Source organism: Bidens hawaiensis, unplaced genomic scaffold (genome assembly GCF_021521415.1).
Source record: "Bidens hawaiensis isolate Kalapana, Puna unplaced genomic scaffold, B.hawaiensis_p1.1 tig00063665_1, whole genome shotgun sequence".
Lineage (NCBI taxonomy): Eukaryota > Viridiplantae > Streptophyta > Magnoliopsida > Asterales > Asteraceae > Bidens > Bidens hawaiensis.
The window spans coordinates 35,801-50,654 of record NW_027501382.1 but is presented as its reverse complement, the minus strand read 5'-3'; the positions used below and the strand labels follow the sequence as shown (position 1 = coordinate 50,654).

General features: G+C 34.7%; 1 long non-coding RNA gene across 2 annotated transcripts; it reads right to left on the bottom strand.

Moving 5' to 3' along the window:
* Window positions 1-1,101: 1,101 nt before the first annotated feature.
* LOC143604004 (uncharacterized) lies at window positions 1,102-4,159 on the bottom strand. 2 transcript variants are annotated; one of them, XR_013148207.1, is made up of 3 exons: window positions 4,079-4,159; window positions 3,081-3,460; window positions 1,102-2,108 (listed from the first exon to the last, which is right to left on the bottom strand). It is a non-coding gene; the product is annotated as an uncharacterized LOC143604004 (long non-coding RNA). The 2 variants fall into 2 exon arrangements; XR_013148206.1 differs by lacking the exon at window positions 4,079-4,159 and having other exon boundaries at window positions 3,081-3,134; window positions 3,220-4,047.
* Window positions 4,160-14,854: the final 10,695 nt, after the last annotated feature.

The following is a 14,854-nucleotide window of genomic DNA, read 5'->3' as shown; positions in this document are numbered from 1 at the left end:
AACATTTTTAACAAAAACATACCTTTGAGGTTTATGTTTGAAATCACTCGAATAGACAAAAACCATATCAAACGAACTCGAAATTGAGTGATTCAAGTGGCCACAGAACCCACTCACCCCAATTTACAAACCCATAATGTTCTCGTCGCCGAAAAACGCTGCTACATTTGCCAGAAAAGCTGAACATTTTCCGGAAAATTCCATTTTTAGCTGTTATGGTTTTTGGATAAATCAGGACTTGACGACCCCTGATCAAAGATCTGATCAGTGGGAATCTTCATTTATATTCCATGAACAATCATTTAAAATTTGAGATCGATCCGACGGTTAGATCTTCGAGAATCGTCGTGTCTTTATGGGTTGTTTTCTTAAAAACGGGAATTTGGTAAAGAATGAGTTTGGACGCTATGATGGGTATGAATTAGATGGTGGCTACATTTATAGGAAGAGGATAAGGTTTCATGTTTAACTTTTCATCTAATGACACTTATTCCCCTCATACTTTAGAATATTACATTTATTTTCTATATTTCATTTAAACACCGATTCATTTAAATATTAAACGAAATTTGGGATGTTACATGTGTATATTAGTTTGATGCCTAACTTGCTATATGTTTATTTGATTTATTTTACCGCATTCGGAGAGGTCCATCATAGTAAAAGTATGATCATACGACTGTCGTAGTGGCCGATGTCCAATCGCATGACAATAGTTTCACAGAGTATAGACAACTCATTTTTGGTAACCAATGCCCGATTCACACGACAACGGTTTAGCCCATTCTTTATTATATGTTTGAATTGCATACATACTATGGCTTAATTGGTATCTCTCAGGAACAGTTTGCATTTTCTCTTATCTATTATATTGTATTCAAATTAACTAGTGTTTTACTCACTCAACCATGCGTTGACAAAATTATTTCTATACTAGTAATTGTACCCGCGCGTTGCTGCGGGCCGAGTTGGTGCCGAGTCCATTGTTGATTCATAGCAAAAACAACACATACATCGTATTTAACGCATTACGTTTGAATTCTCAGAAAGTTATTAGTTTTAAATTTAATAAACAATAAGGACTTCGATAAGCTTATAAGCATCAATCCTGGATTCAATAGTAGAACTTCAAATATGTTAAAGAAGTGATATTTGATGATTGAATAGAAAATGGTACAGGTGCAGGTATGGTAAATTCTCCTTAAAGTCACAGTCACAGTCCCAGTTTGAGGGTATGTAGATCAATTTGTAGCATCAAGCAAAACCATCCACTTGCCTCTTTGGTTATAAGCAAAATCATATATAATCGAAAATATCAGACCTGCATTTTGAGAGTCTTCCATTAACTTCTCAGAATCTTCTTTAATTATGTCTACTAAATACTATTTTGTGCGAAGAAACAAATGACCAAAGAAACTCTCTACCTAGATACACATGATGTGAGTATTATAACTGAAGTAAGATAAAAATGATACAACTTTGTAAAGCTTTTCACACCAAACTTAAATTATTTTTGTCATTAGAAATTAGTCATTTTTGGCATGAATGTTGGAATCATATTTAATTTATCAACCTAAATCCAAATCTAAAACACGGGTACAATGTAAAGAACGACAAACAATACTTACCGAGATCAATAGTCGTTACTTCAATACTCCACAACCAATAGCAGCTGCTGTAACATAAGCAAACCATAACAAAATCGTAAGATAAATGCCTATTGGTTTGCTTATAAACGAAAAATGCAAACTGGAAACACATAACAAATCAACTCAAGCGTCAAACAAACTTGCTTTTCAACCTCAAACTTGAAAGTAAATTAAAAGTAAAATAAATATATAATATGTACCGCGTGAATTGAAGAATAATTGAAAGTAATGACATAAATTGAAGCATAATCTCACCTGTTGCGAGTTGAAGCAGCTCCACTTTTCATATATAGGTCTTAGAATCTTCAAAATACATTAAGAGATTATATTTACAAACTAAGCATGATGTATGTGAAATTATATTTTGGATAAATGCACAGGAATTTGAAACATACGACTTGATCTTGAAGGAGTTTGTGTATTCATGATGACCCAATCTCCTAGTTTCTGTCTTCAGACCTGTAAAACCAACCCTATTATTTAAAAAAAACCTGCACAAAACGGTAAATAGATTACGAATCACAACTCGCAAAACCGATGGACAACGAAAGCAGAGGAAAGAGGGAAGCGATCACAAAGCTGTAAATCAAAAGGCTAAACATTCTGTGCAAACTAAGCTGGAAGGTTTAGGTTTCATACCTTGCACTGGCGAACACAGATTTTCCAAAATAATCGAGAAAGGTGTTTTCTAGTTGTGACGGTGAGAGGAGCTAGGGACACGTAGTGTAGCAAAAGACACATGTCAACGATTGGAGAAGGTGCTTGTACAGCTTGCTTAGAGACTGATACATTTAGGTTACAGAGTACTTCCGAATGCCTTTTAATATATAAATATGGCAATAGTGACTAAACAGAGTCCTAGTCGACTAATTCAAACAAAGTCCAAACAAAAGTTGCTCTAAAGTGAACAAAAAGCCAGCTTGAAGGGAAAACTAATCGACCAAAAACAAACTAACAAGAATCTCTCGACTGAGCGTACGGTCATCATTACTGAACCAACAACAGAAACCAAATAAGTACAACTCAAGCAAATAAATCATGTAAAAAATATCACAAAATGAGGCTCTGATAATAAGCTCTCATTGTAAAACACACGTAAAGGAACAAACCTAAGCACACGTAAATTAACACACATAAATGAACGAAATACACATGCATAAATGAACGAAGGAGACACGTCTTTATGTTCGTTCGTTTAACTAAATGAACAAAAGAAACTTGTTTGTCTTCATTCGTTTATTGAATAAACGAACTTCCTGTCTAACGCGTTACAAACGCTTTGTTTAAAATCTTAGGAAAAAACTTAAAAAACTGAAACTGAACTTTACAAAAAAAACTAAAAAACCGAATTTTCAGTTTTTTGTTTGGTTGAGCCAAAAACCGATACCCACAGTAAAAATGGACAATGAGTCGTGGTGAGTGGTGACTTACAGAATGTATGCCGGTCCCTCTTTTGGTAAATGCTAACAACCTCTTCTCACGACTCTGTACATCACATATAAAGTCATTAAATAACAAAGTATTAATAAGAAATTTAAATCGAAATCTAAAAGATTAAAATTTAAACCACCTGTTCTTTGAAATGATCACAAAAATCCAACTACATATCTGACGTGAAGATCAAAGGGAAAACTAAAAGAGTATGTTTAATAATAATAATTATTGTTAAGTCTATGTTATATTAATAAGGATACGGCCAGTAATCAAGTCCAGCTCGTTTTAGTTTTGTGTCATCAACCAGTTTACCAGTAAAATTGATCACCAATAACAACTAATCCAACAACATGTGTTACCACATCAAAGTAATGATCCTGTTATTAATGCACATTTGTGTTAGATACAACTTAAAATAACAATATTCAAGACAATTCTATGTCAAACATGGAAACTACATAACTATTTATAATCTTTAAGTGTATCTACAAGAGTGAGTTTAAAAGAACAATTAAAGCTGACACTGAAGAGGATTTTACTCCTTTGACCCATTACCAAGTAGCAATTACGTTGGTACAAAAACCGTTTTTGATCAAATGTATTTCTGGTCAGCCCAACTCTCGCTCGTATAAAAGGTTCTCAAAAGTTTCCCCTTTGACCCATTTATACAAAATTAATATAATTCACTTTCAAGAATTTCCGATAATAAGCATCTTCACCAAACAACCATCTTCATTAACAAAATATCTCTAAGACTGCTATAATAACAAACAAAATCATCATAATCCATGAACGATCAATCAGGTAATTTAATTTATGACCATTGAACCCTAAGAATTTACATTTTACTCGAATTCACCAACCAATCTAGTAACAGCTAAATCAGGGCATACACAATCAGGAAAATTAGGTTGAAATGGAAGCAACATAAAGAACAATGTTGTGTTCCTGTGTTTAAAGAAGATAGAAAAATAAAGCATAACTGAATCAAATACCTGAATATGTATGATCGATAAGAGCCCATGTTTGAATCGATATGATCGAGATTTGGGGGATTTAAAAACTGCGTGGGAGTGCCGTTGCATTATACTATTGATGGTAATTGATTGTTAACGGCTGCCAGAAATTCATTTATAACGTCGTCGTCTGAGATGAATGTTTCCCCGGAGGACTCCCTTATTTAATTTAGCAAATTTGGCAAATTACCATTGTGTCCATCTCAAATGTTTTATATGTAATATAGATATAGATTATACGCATATGCAGGTTATCGTTTGAACTGGTTGCAGAATTTGGTGAAGAATTTTGGATTGCTTACGTAAAAAGAATAAATCAAGACTTAGATTTGTATTTGTTGTTTTGTTTAATTAGTTGTACTTTGTTATTTTAATATTTAATTAAATTAAATAAATATTGTCACCTCTAATTATTGTATGATAGTACATTGAGAGCTGTGAGCAATCAGCCCAGGCATTTCCGACTTAGGTTGGGGTGTGACAGAAATCATTGTCACTTGATCGGACGCCGGCCACTACAATATGATGTGACTATAATGGTGGACCTCTACGAATGCGATAAATAAAGACAAATGAGGATGTGAAATTGTTAAACCCTTTGGGATTTAACGCCAAGGGTTCTTAGTTAAATAATATATTATTAATTAATTATACATGATATAACACGAATAATGGATTTGGGGTTTTGATGTGATTTGAATTATGGTAGTGATTAGAATGCTATTGATTAAGCGAATTATTATTATTATTATTATTATTGAAGAATCAATTTTATTATTTATAATATATTAATAAGAAACATTACTTTTATTAATTACAAAATATCATCAACTTATACTTAATATCAAATATACTTATAATAATACTATTTAATTAAGTAATTAAATACACAAATTAAATAAAATGATTTGATTGTGTAACATCCCGAAATTTCCAAAATAATATTGTATTACTTAATAATAGAGGGAAAGTTTACTCGGGTTATCGGGAAATAAATAAATAGAGTAGGAGTTGGTATGGGTTGGGCTAGTGTTGGGTAATGGATATGGGTTATGGACTTGGGTTATGAAAGAAGGAAGGAGAGTCCATGGGCTTAAGCCCATGATCCCTAAATATAAATACCATTAATCACCATTTAATCCTCATTCTCACATATTCCATACACCACCAAAACACACACAACACCATCTTATAACCCGAACCAAGATCCGAAGGCGAAAACCCGAGCTTGTTAGTGCTGGAACGTCGTGACGGACCAAAACAACATCAAGGCTTAACCGGGTTCGTAGTTCGACTCGTTCAAGGTACGTTTATAGTTAGAAATCGTTCGTATAGGTTCGGTTTGATTTGGGAAATCATAGATCTGTGTTAGTTTGTTATAAACGAACCTAAAACAACAAATATTACTGGAATTGATTAGCATTTGATAGGTTAATTGTTAACCTAAAGGAACCTGTAACCTATATGCCTAAATCGCACCCCTTAAACATCGATGTTAGGCCGATTGGATGGTTGGGGTTTGTAGGCGCTGGTCAGACGATTACGTGGATACCTAAATCGAGTTATTTGGTTAAGAAACGAAGATGATTAAAGACGAACAGTAGCTGCAGCCGACAACTTCGCCTGCAAGCTAAGTTCGCCTGATGAACTTCGCCTGCAAGCTAAGTTCGCCTGATGACAACTTCGCCTAAAAGCTAAGTTCGCCTGATGTCAACTTCGCCTAAAAGCTAAGTTCGCCTGATGACAACTTCGCCTAAAAGCTAAGTTCGTCTAAGGGTCAACTTCGCCTAAAGCTAAGTTCGCTTAAGGGTTAACTTCGCCTAAAGCTAAGTTCGCCTAAGGTTTAACTTCGCCTAAAGTCGAGTTCGATTAGAAAATAAATTAAAACGATAAGTAAAAGTAATCTAATACTAGGCCACCAGATTAAATCAGGCGAGTATTGATACGTGTAACTTATACAGTCAGCCGAGCTCAGTTAAAGAAGGGATTTACAACTATCGGAGGAAGAAGCAGAGTTCAGGTGAGTTTCTAGCCCCATTTCCTTGTTATGTTTTCGGGGCTGTGTGCATACTCGATGTGAAGTGTGAATACACTTACCTTAAGTGGTAAGTGTATGCTATAGATGTTATACGAGGTAGCTATTATATAATACTTGTTGGTGCGTGAACGATCTTCGGATATTGCACGCATCGCCAAGGACAGTGATTGCCAAGTGGTTATTAGTGTGTATGTATGCTATGATGTGACTTGCTTATTATGTAAATGATATGAAGCATGTTGTAGATAAGTAGAGGTAGAGCGTGTTAGAAGTGGCAAGGGTGTAGTAAGAGTGATAGTGGCATGACGATAGTACGTGGTAGGGTAAGCCTATACGTGACTACGTCATTAAAGTGGCAAAGTGGCATAACGTTAAACGTTATTAAAGTGGCAAAGTGGCATAACGTTATACGTTATTAAAGTGGCAAAGTGGTAAGGTGGTAGGTGTAAATAAGAGGCTAAGTGGTAAGGTAAGCAGGTTAGATAGTGGACTACGTGTCTTCGGATACGTATATGATGCATATAGTGGTTGTATGATAAGTTGCTTGATTAACTAGAACTCACTCAGCGTAGCTGACTTTTAGTATACACGCAGGTGAGTAGGAGGAGGCATCTCGCTTGAGGAGACACGTGGCACTGAATAAGAGGCTGGCATCGGAAGACTCAAGATGTTTAAGTTTAATGTTTCGTTTATTTTGAAAGGCAAAATGATATTTTAAGACAAGACGTGTTTTGATATGAAATGTTTTAAGAAAGTTTTTATATTCCGCGAAAGTTTTAATGAACTCTGATTTGTAAGAACTGTGTTTATGAGTAAATCCGACGCGAAAGTAGGGCTACCGGGTTCGGGGCCTTACAAGTTGGTATCAGAGCATAAGTTCGAGAGATTTAAGCATCCTACATGCTTAGACTCGAACAGAGAATGGGATTTAAAATGAGAAAGAAAGAAGATGCCAGTTCAAGATAGCCATGTGTCACTCAAGCAAGCTCAGTAAAGGTAAAGTGTATGGTAAATGGTGTATGTTAATGTTGGCTTATTTGCTAAATGAAGAATGAGTGCAGGTTAGGGATAGGATTAATTGATCTTAACTGATTAACTGTTTAAGAGTATAAACAATCACAAGTGAAATCATGAAGGGAAGTATGTAGAACCTGAGGAGTAACGCAAATAGTTAATTACACTTGATCAACGTCATTAACTACTTACCTTACGAATCATGTACTAAATAATTCCTAGAGTGATAACATTTGTGTTTCCTTAGAGATAAGATAGATGACTGTTACAAAAGAGGCGGACACGAGAAGAATCTGAGGCAGAGCGATATACGAAAACAACATGACTCCAACTGCAAAAAGTAATGAAGAAGTCACGCTTGGAGCTTGTAGTCAGATATGCTAAGAGAATTGCCAAACTGTCACAAAAGCATCAAAGGAAGCCCTTGGAAAGACGAGACGAGACTTGAGACATCGAGAGCCTCATGGACAAGCTACCTTAAATAGCTAAAACACATGACCACCATTCGATGGCTGCAAAGTCGGGAGTAAGAAGGATAACCCAGAAAGCAAAGGCGATTCAATAAAGTGTGTAAATATAAGAAGTTTTCCTTTTATAGGGAATAAGTTAGGTTTCGGGGACGAAACCTCTTTAAGGAGGGAAGACTTGTAACATCCCGAAATTTCCAAAATAATATTGTATTACTTAATAATAGAGGGAAAGTTTACTCGGGTTATCGGGAAATAAATAAATAGAGTAGGAGTTGGTATGGGTCGGGCTAGTGTTGGGTAATGGATATGGGTTATGGACTTGGGTTATGAAAGAAGGAAGGAGAGTCCATGGGCATAAGCCCATGATCCCTAAATATAAATACCATTAATCACCATTTAATCCTCATTCTCACATATTCCATACACCACCAAAACACACACAACACCATCTTATAACCCGAACCAAGATCCGAAGGCGAAAACCCGAGCTTGTTAGTGCTGGAACGTCGTGACGGACCAAAACAACATCAAGGCTTAACCGGGTTCGTAGTTTGACTCGTTCAAGGTACGTTTATAGTTAGAAATCGTTCGTATAGGTTCGGTTTGATTTGGGAAATCATAGATCTGTGTTAGTTGGTTATAAACGAACCTAAAGCAACAAATATTACTGGAATTGATTAGCATTTGATAGGTTAATTGTTAACCTAAAGGAACCCGTAACCTATATGCCTAAATCGCACCCCTTAAACATCGATGTTAGGCCGATTGGATGGTTGGGGTTTGTAGGCGCTGGTCAGACGATTACGTGGATACCTAAATCGAGTTATTTGGTTAAGAAACGAAGATGATTAAGGACGAACAGTAGCTGCAGCCGACAACTTCGCCTGCAAGCTAAGTTCGCCTGATGAACTTCGCCTGCAAGCTAAGTTCGCCTGATGACAACTTCGCCTAAAAGCTAAGTTCGCCTGATGACAACTTCGCCTAAAAGCTAAGTTCGCCTGATGACAACTTCGCCTAAAAGCTAAGTTCGCCTAAGGGTTAACTTCGCCTAAAGCTAAAGTTCGCTTAAGGGTTAACTTCGCCTAAAGCTAAGTTCGCCTAAGGTTTAACTTCGCCTAAAGTCGAGTTCGATTAGAAAATAAATTAAAACGATAAGTAAAAGTAATCTAATACTAGGCCACCAGATTAAATCAGGAGAGTATTGATACGTGTAACTTATACAGTCAGCCGAGCTCAGTTAAAGAAGGGATTTACAACTATCGGAGGAAGAAGCAGAGTTCAGGTGAGTTTCTAGCCCCATTTCCTTGTTATGTTTTCGGGGCTGTGTGCATACTCGATGTGAAGTGTGAATACACTTACCTTAAGTGGTAAGTGTATGCTATAGATGTTATACGAGGTAGCTATTATATAATACTTGTTGGTGCGTGAACGATCTTCGGATATTGCACGCATCGCCAAGGACAGTGATTGCCAAGTGGTTATTAGTGTGTATGTATGCTATGATGTGACTTGCTTATTATGTAAATGATATGAAGCATGTTGTAGATAAGTAGAGGTAGAGCGTGTTAGAAGTGGCAAGGGTGTAGTAAGAGTGATAGTGGCATGACGATAGTACGTGGTAGGGTAAGCCTATACGTGACTACGTCATTAAAGTGGCAAAGTGGCATAACGTTATACGTTATTAAAGTGGCAAAGTGGTAAGGTGGTAGGTGTAAATAAGAGGCTAAGTGGTAAGGTAAGCAGGTTAGATAGTGGACTACGTGTCTTCGGATACGTATATGATTCATGTAGTGGTTGTATGATAAGTTGCTTGATTAACTAGAACTCACTCAGCGTAGCTGAATTTTAGTATGCACGTAGGTGAGTAGGAGGAGGCATCTCGCTTGAGGAGACACGTGGCACTGAATAAGAGGCTGGCATCGGAAGACTCAAGATGTTTAAGTTTAATGTTTCGTTTATTTTGAAAGGCAAAATGATGTTTTAAGACAAGACGTGTTTTGATATGAAATGTTTTAAGAAAGTTTTTATATTCCGCGAAAGTTTTAATAAACTCTGATTTGTAAGAACTGTGTTTATGAGTAAATCCGACGCGAAAGTAGGGCTACCGGGTTCGAGGCCTTACAGATTGAATATAAATTGAGATATAATATCTGAGTAAATATGATATAAATATATAAATATTTTAAACAAATAATTATATCACAAATAATTTTAGTAATTATATCAAAATAAATATGCATTTGAATCACTAATGAAGTGTAATGATAAAAATATATCTAACACGTTTTAAATATGTTTGTTATATTTTTGTTTAAAAATAATACACACACACACGCACGCACATATATACATATATATGTATGTATGTATGTATACACACGAGTTTGTAAAGATGTTCAACGATGAGGAAACATGAATTAAAAGTGTCGGGTTTTTAAATAAAAATAAGGTTTATTATTTAATATATACTTATAATATATATATATACACACACACACATATATGAAAACTTGTAACAGAACTAATTGATAAGAAACGTAAACTCTAAGATGTCAGTTTAATATAATAATGTTTACTAATATTTAATAATAATTATAGTTAGTTAAAAAAATCATTTAAAACCTTAAATTAATTAACAAAAATAAAGTATCCAAAACTGGGCTGGCTTGGGTTTGAACCTGCGCCCCAGGCCGGCTCAGTACATGAACACACGCACACCAAACTAGCTGAGCTGGGGTGTCACTTGAGTAAAGAATGAAAATAATAACTTAAATGTAGAACTGATTAAACCCCATATGATATAAGAACCCTAAAATCTGAAATTGATAAATTCGATTGATGTTCGTCCGATTAATCTTAGGGTTAACGTAATTCTGATTAAGACGATCATGTAAAAACTATTAATTACATGAAACGATGGTGTATAGAAGGGTTAATTGAGTGAACTGCAGCTGGCATAAAACGCGAACATGAATCAAATTAACAGGCTATTTCATTGTAATTAATTTTAGGGTTACGACTCGCAATGGCCAAAGGAAGATGTATACTCATTTAATTGAATTGTTATCAACTGTTAAAGGTATCATGATATGGTGATAAACAACGGGTTAGTTAATATCTCAATTCGTATCTCATTGATCTTGTTTCCAAATTCGTTGTGTGGGTAAAGTTAGTAATACACGTAATAACGATCTTTCGAGATCAATTCTAATATTATAATTAGAGTTAAGGATCAAGAAAACCATCAGGTTACGGGTCAAATACGGATCCGGATAATGGGTTTGGGTTTGGATTAGTAATAATATAAAAGGTTTATGCAGATTTGCAATTTAGTCCTTGAAGTTCTAAGATGGAAACAAAAAGAGTTAAAACTAAGGTTTAGGGGTGAAAATGTATATATCTCAAAGTTATATTAGAAAAATAATTAGATGTAATAAACAATAATAATAAAATAATATTAGCTCACTAAATGCGAAGTGTTGATTAAAATTACCGAAAACAATAACAGGTCGAGTATTGGTATTTAATATAATACATGATAACCCGAGTTGTTACGATATTAAGCAATTATCTTACATAATGATATTTTAAACTTCCGTTTATTGTGTAAAAAAAAGATTAAAAAAAAGTAGTAGTCAAATTACATGACATAAATCTGGTCCTAAAAAATAATAAGATTCATCAATAAGGATTCGAATTAGAGCATAACTCAAGAACAAAATATACTTTAAATCAAGTACATATGATAGAGTTTGAAAAAAATCAATTTACTAGCTATAAAGGGCAGTTTATTCAAATTCATAATAAAAATATAACTAGAGCTATTAAATTCTTACAGGATCGACACCTTTGATGTTTGCCCCGGCATAAAAGTTTTCTAAAGTTGAACGATATTATTATTTTCAATAACATCAGATAAATAAAAATAATAAATCGAAATAAGTTTTCAAGTAAAACCGGAACATTGGAAATTTATTTTTTAATACAAAAGGTCTTATAATTAAATTATAAACAACTAGTTTGATCATCCCGTGTTACGGGGTTTATTCAAGTTTTTGTTTTAATCGTTTTGCTAATTTATGATCATTAATATTGTTTTAACGTAGTTTAGTTTTAATTTAATACATATATATTAGTTTGTTATTATATTTTTTAGCGTTTGAGTTTTTTCAATTGAGATGTGTAGGTTTTTTAGATTTTTAACGAACAAACATAAACATACACGAGCATGTTGATTTTTTTTGAATGAACAAACATGAACACAAATATTTGTCTAATGAAAAAGGGGATGTTAATGTAATTGACAATGGTGGGTAGTACCGGAAGTTAACCGGCGATGAAGATGGTAGACCAGCATCAGTAAACATGTAAAGGAGATAAATTAAAATAGGTTTAATGATAGTGTTTGCCAATAAATGAGATTTTATAATCCATTTAAGGGCTATTAGGGTTTGGTAAGACCCATAACCCATGTAAGTTATTCTTTGATGATTAAGAAGTTATTTCACAAATAAATGAGATGTTATAACTCGTTTAGGAGTTATCTGGGTTTTATCGAGACTCATGACCAGCGAAAATTATTGTTTGATTATGAAAGAGTTTCACAAATAAATGAGATATTATAACTCAAAGACTATCCGGGTTTGGTAAGACCCATACCCGTGAATTCGAGTCAAATGGATGAGAAGTCTCTATTTACAAATTAAACAATCTGGTGGCTGTAGAGAATAGGGAAAACAACCTGAGAGCAACACATAGGATTTCAATTTATCTATAAAAATTAAAAACATACTCAATTCAATTTAAAGTTGTTTCCTCATGGCCGCCTTTAACTTATTATTGTTTGGATTACATTAATATTAATCTAAATAATTTAAAATACAGATGCTTTGATACTGTTTTTCAAATTGAATCTTCAAATTGATTAAAGGCATTTTCCTTTTAATTTGATGCATGACAGTTAACGTTTGATCATCCACATTCATAAGAATCTTTTAAAAAAACCTCTTTCCTTTCAGTTTATATATACACAACAAAATAAAAATGATTCGCTGCACCAAAAACATACATTTGGATCACGTGTTTGGGTTTTTGTTACGAATCAAGTTCAAGCTATCTCAACACCCGAAATCTTTAAGTTCTATTCTAGTTCTACATCTTTCGTTCAAAACAAAAGGGAAGCGGCGGTTCAAAATTTCCCATACATATTTATGGAATAAACAAGAATACATCTGTAAACAAAGAACTAATAAAATGATTTCTCAAATAAACAAAGTCAAAACAAAAGAGTATAAAGTTTATGGAATAAACAGAATACATCTATAACTTATAACCAAGCCAAGATCACTAATAAAGATTACTAGTATTGCAAAGATATATATTTCTTCAATAAAAAATCTCGAGGACAAGATTTTAATAAAGGTGGGGAGGATATAAAACCCGCCAAAATTTCAAAATAAAAATGTCAATTATTAAAAATTAAAGGGACAAAAGGTAATAACTGACATAAAAAGTGAGAGTAAATATACACTACAAATGAGTTATTTTTAGTTGGTATTCGAATATTGTAACTAGAGCTTTTAACAAAATAATTAACTACTAACATGTGAGACGTGTAAGCGAACATTCATAATTATTGTTAATATATATATATATATCTCAAAAGCAACTTAGAAATGTAAAAGAAGAAAAAATTAAAAACATACACAAAAATGGTGTGACACCAAGCCACTAAACATAATAGAATTATTGATTTAATACCATAATAAAATCTATATGGTAATTTTGTCATGTAACTTTGAAGGAGTAGAAAATAAAAAAGAAATTAAATAACCCTTCATGATGAAGGAATTGACTAGTGAATCAACATATAGAGGGGGGAATGTATGGCTAAAGATCAAGTTCAAAAGGGCGAGGGGTGTCGGTTTTTAGAAAGACCATACTTCGTCCCAAAGTAATCAACAGATAGAAATGTAAACTCTGGTTAGTACTAGCTTTAAAGGAGTATTTATGGCTAATCTTGAAAGTAATAGAATTCACAGAATTCGTCAACCAACCACAAGTCTGAACCTTTATTAAAGACCAGGCTCTTTTCAAAGTCACCGTAAAGGGGTTCCAGAATATAAACGCTCCGATGATCGGGGCATTAGCTGGTGAGCATTGATTTGAAATATTAATGGTGTTAGGTCACGTTGAAACTCTGATACAAACCACGAGTCGAGTCTGTCCAATTCTATAACCGGTATGTCCCGTTCCATGTCCATTCGTTGGTCACCAGCGTCTAGGATCGATCAGTTATATGGGTTCTCTTATCTATATGATGATTCTAAAATCCCTATTACTAGTATACCTTTAGTTAATCCCTGTAGTGTCTTTTCTAAACCCCAAAATTCTCTTTCTAAAAGAGTAAAAAAAAAATTAGTCCAAACCCCAACCCAGGTGTAAAGGAATATGTTCAAACCTCCAAGTTTGATTCAAACCAGCTTCCAGCCAGGACCTCCGAACACCCAGTAACCCTATGCCTTCCCCCAGATCTTCCAAGGATCTGCCTAGCACAAGGCTTTACCCACATCCACTTCGGTGCAGTAAGGTTAGCCCTTACTTTCCACGGTAGAAAAGGTCTACCAGCGTTCTCTCGGATCGCCCTAGTCGATTCCAGGTTGGTAGAATATCTACACTCCTGTATTGGTACTATTGAAACCACGTTGAACGTCGGCAAAGTGTTTCTCACCTTCTACCCAAACTTCGACATGCCTCTCAATGATCCATCACTGTTAACCGCCTTGAAAGCCCAGATTCATATAGGAGGTGCCCAACAGGTTAACATCTTTCAAGCAACCTTCCACTATCAGATGGCGTACATAGTCGAAAACCATTGTTTGGACATCATGGTTCCCGGGCATGACAATTCAGGTGACGCGTTGCTCATCAATATCGACTCTAACGCCGTGCCAACAGTAACATATGTTCCTAAGCAGCTATCAAGAGAAGAGCTTCTCAAGCTCCTCCCAAAAAAAAGGTGGTTCTAAGAAGGACAAGCTGGTCAAAGATTACATCATAATGAATCATCAGAACTCGGAAATGAAAATTCCGTGACAATTGTCGATCAGCCATTACCAGCTAGTGGTCCATTACCAGCTAGTGTCCCAGACATTATCTCCTACCCTGATGAAGAAGAAGATGATAATCTTGAGGTTCCAAAGCCAGAAACAGATTTGGAACCATGTTACATGA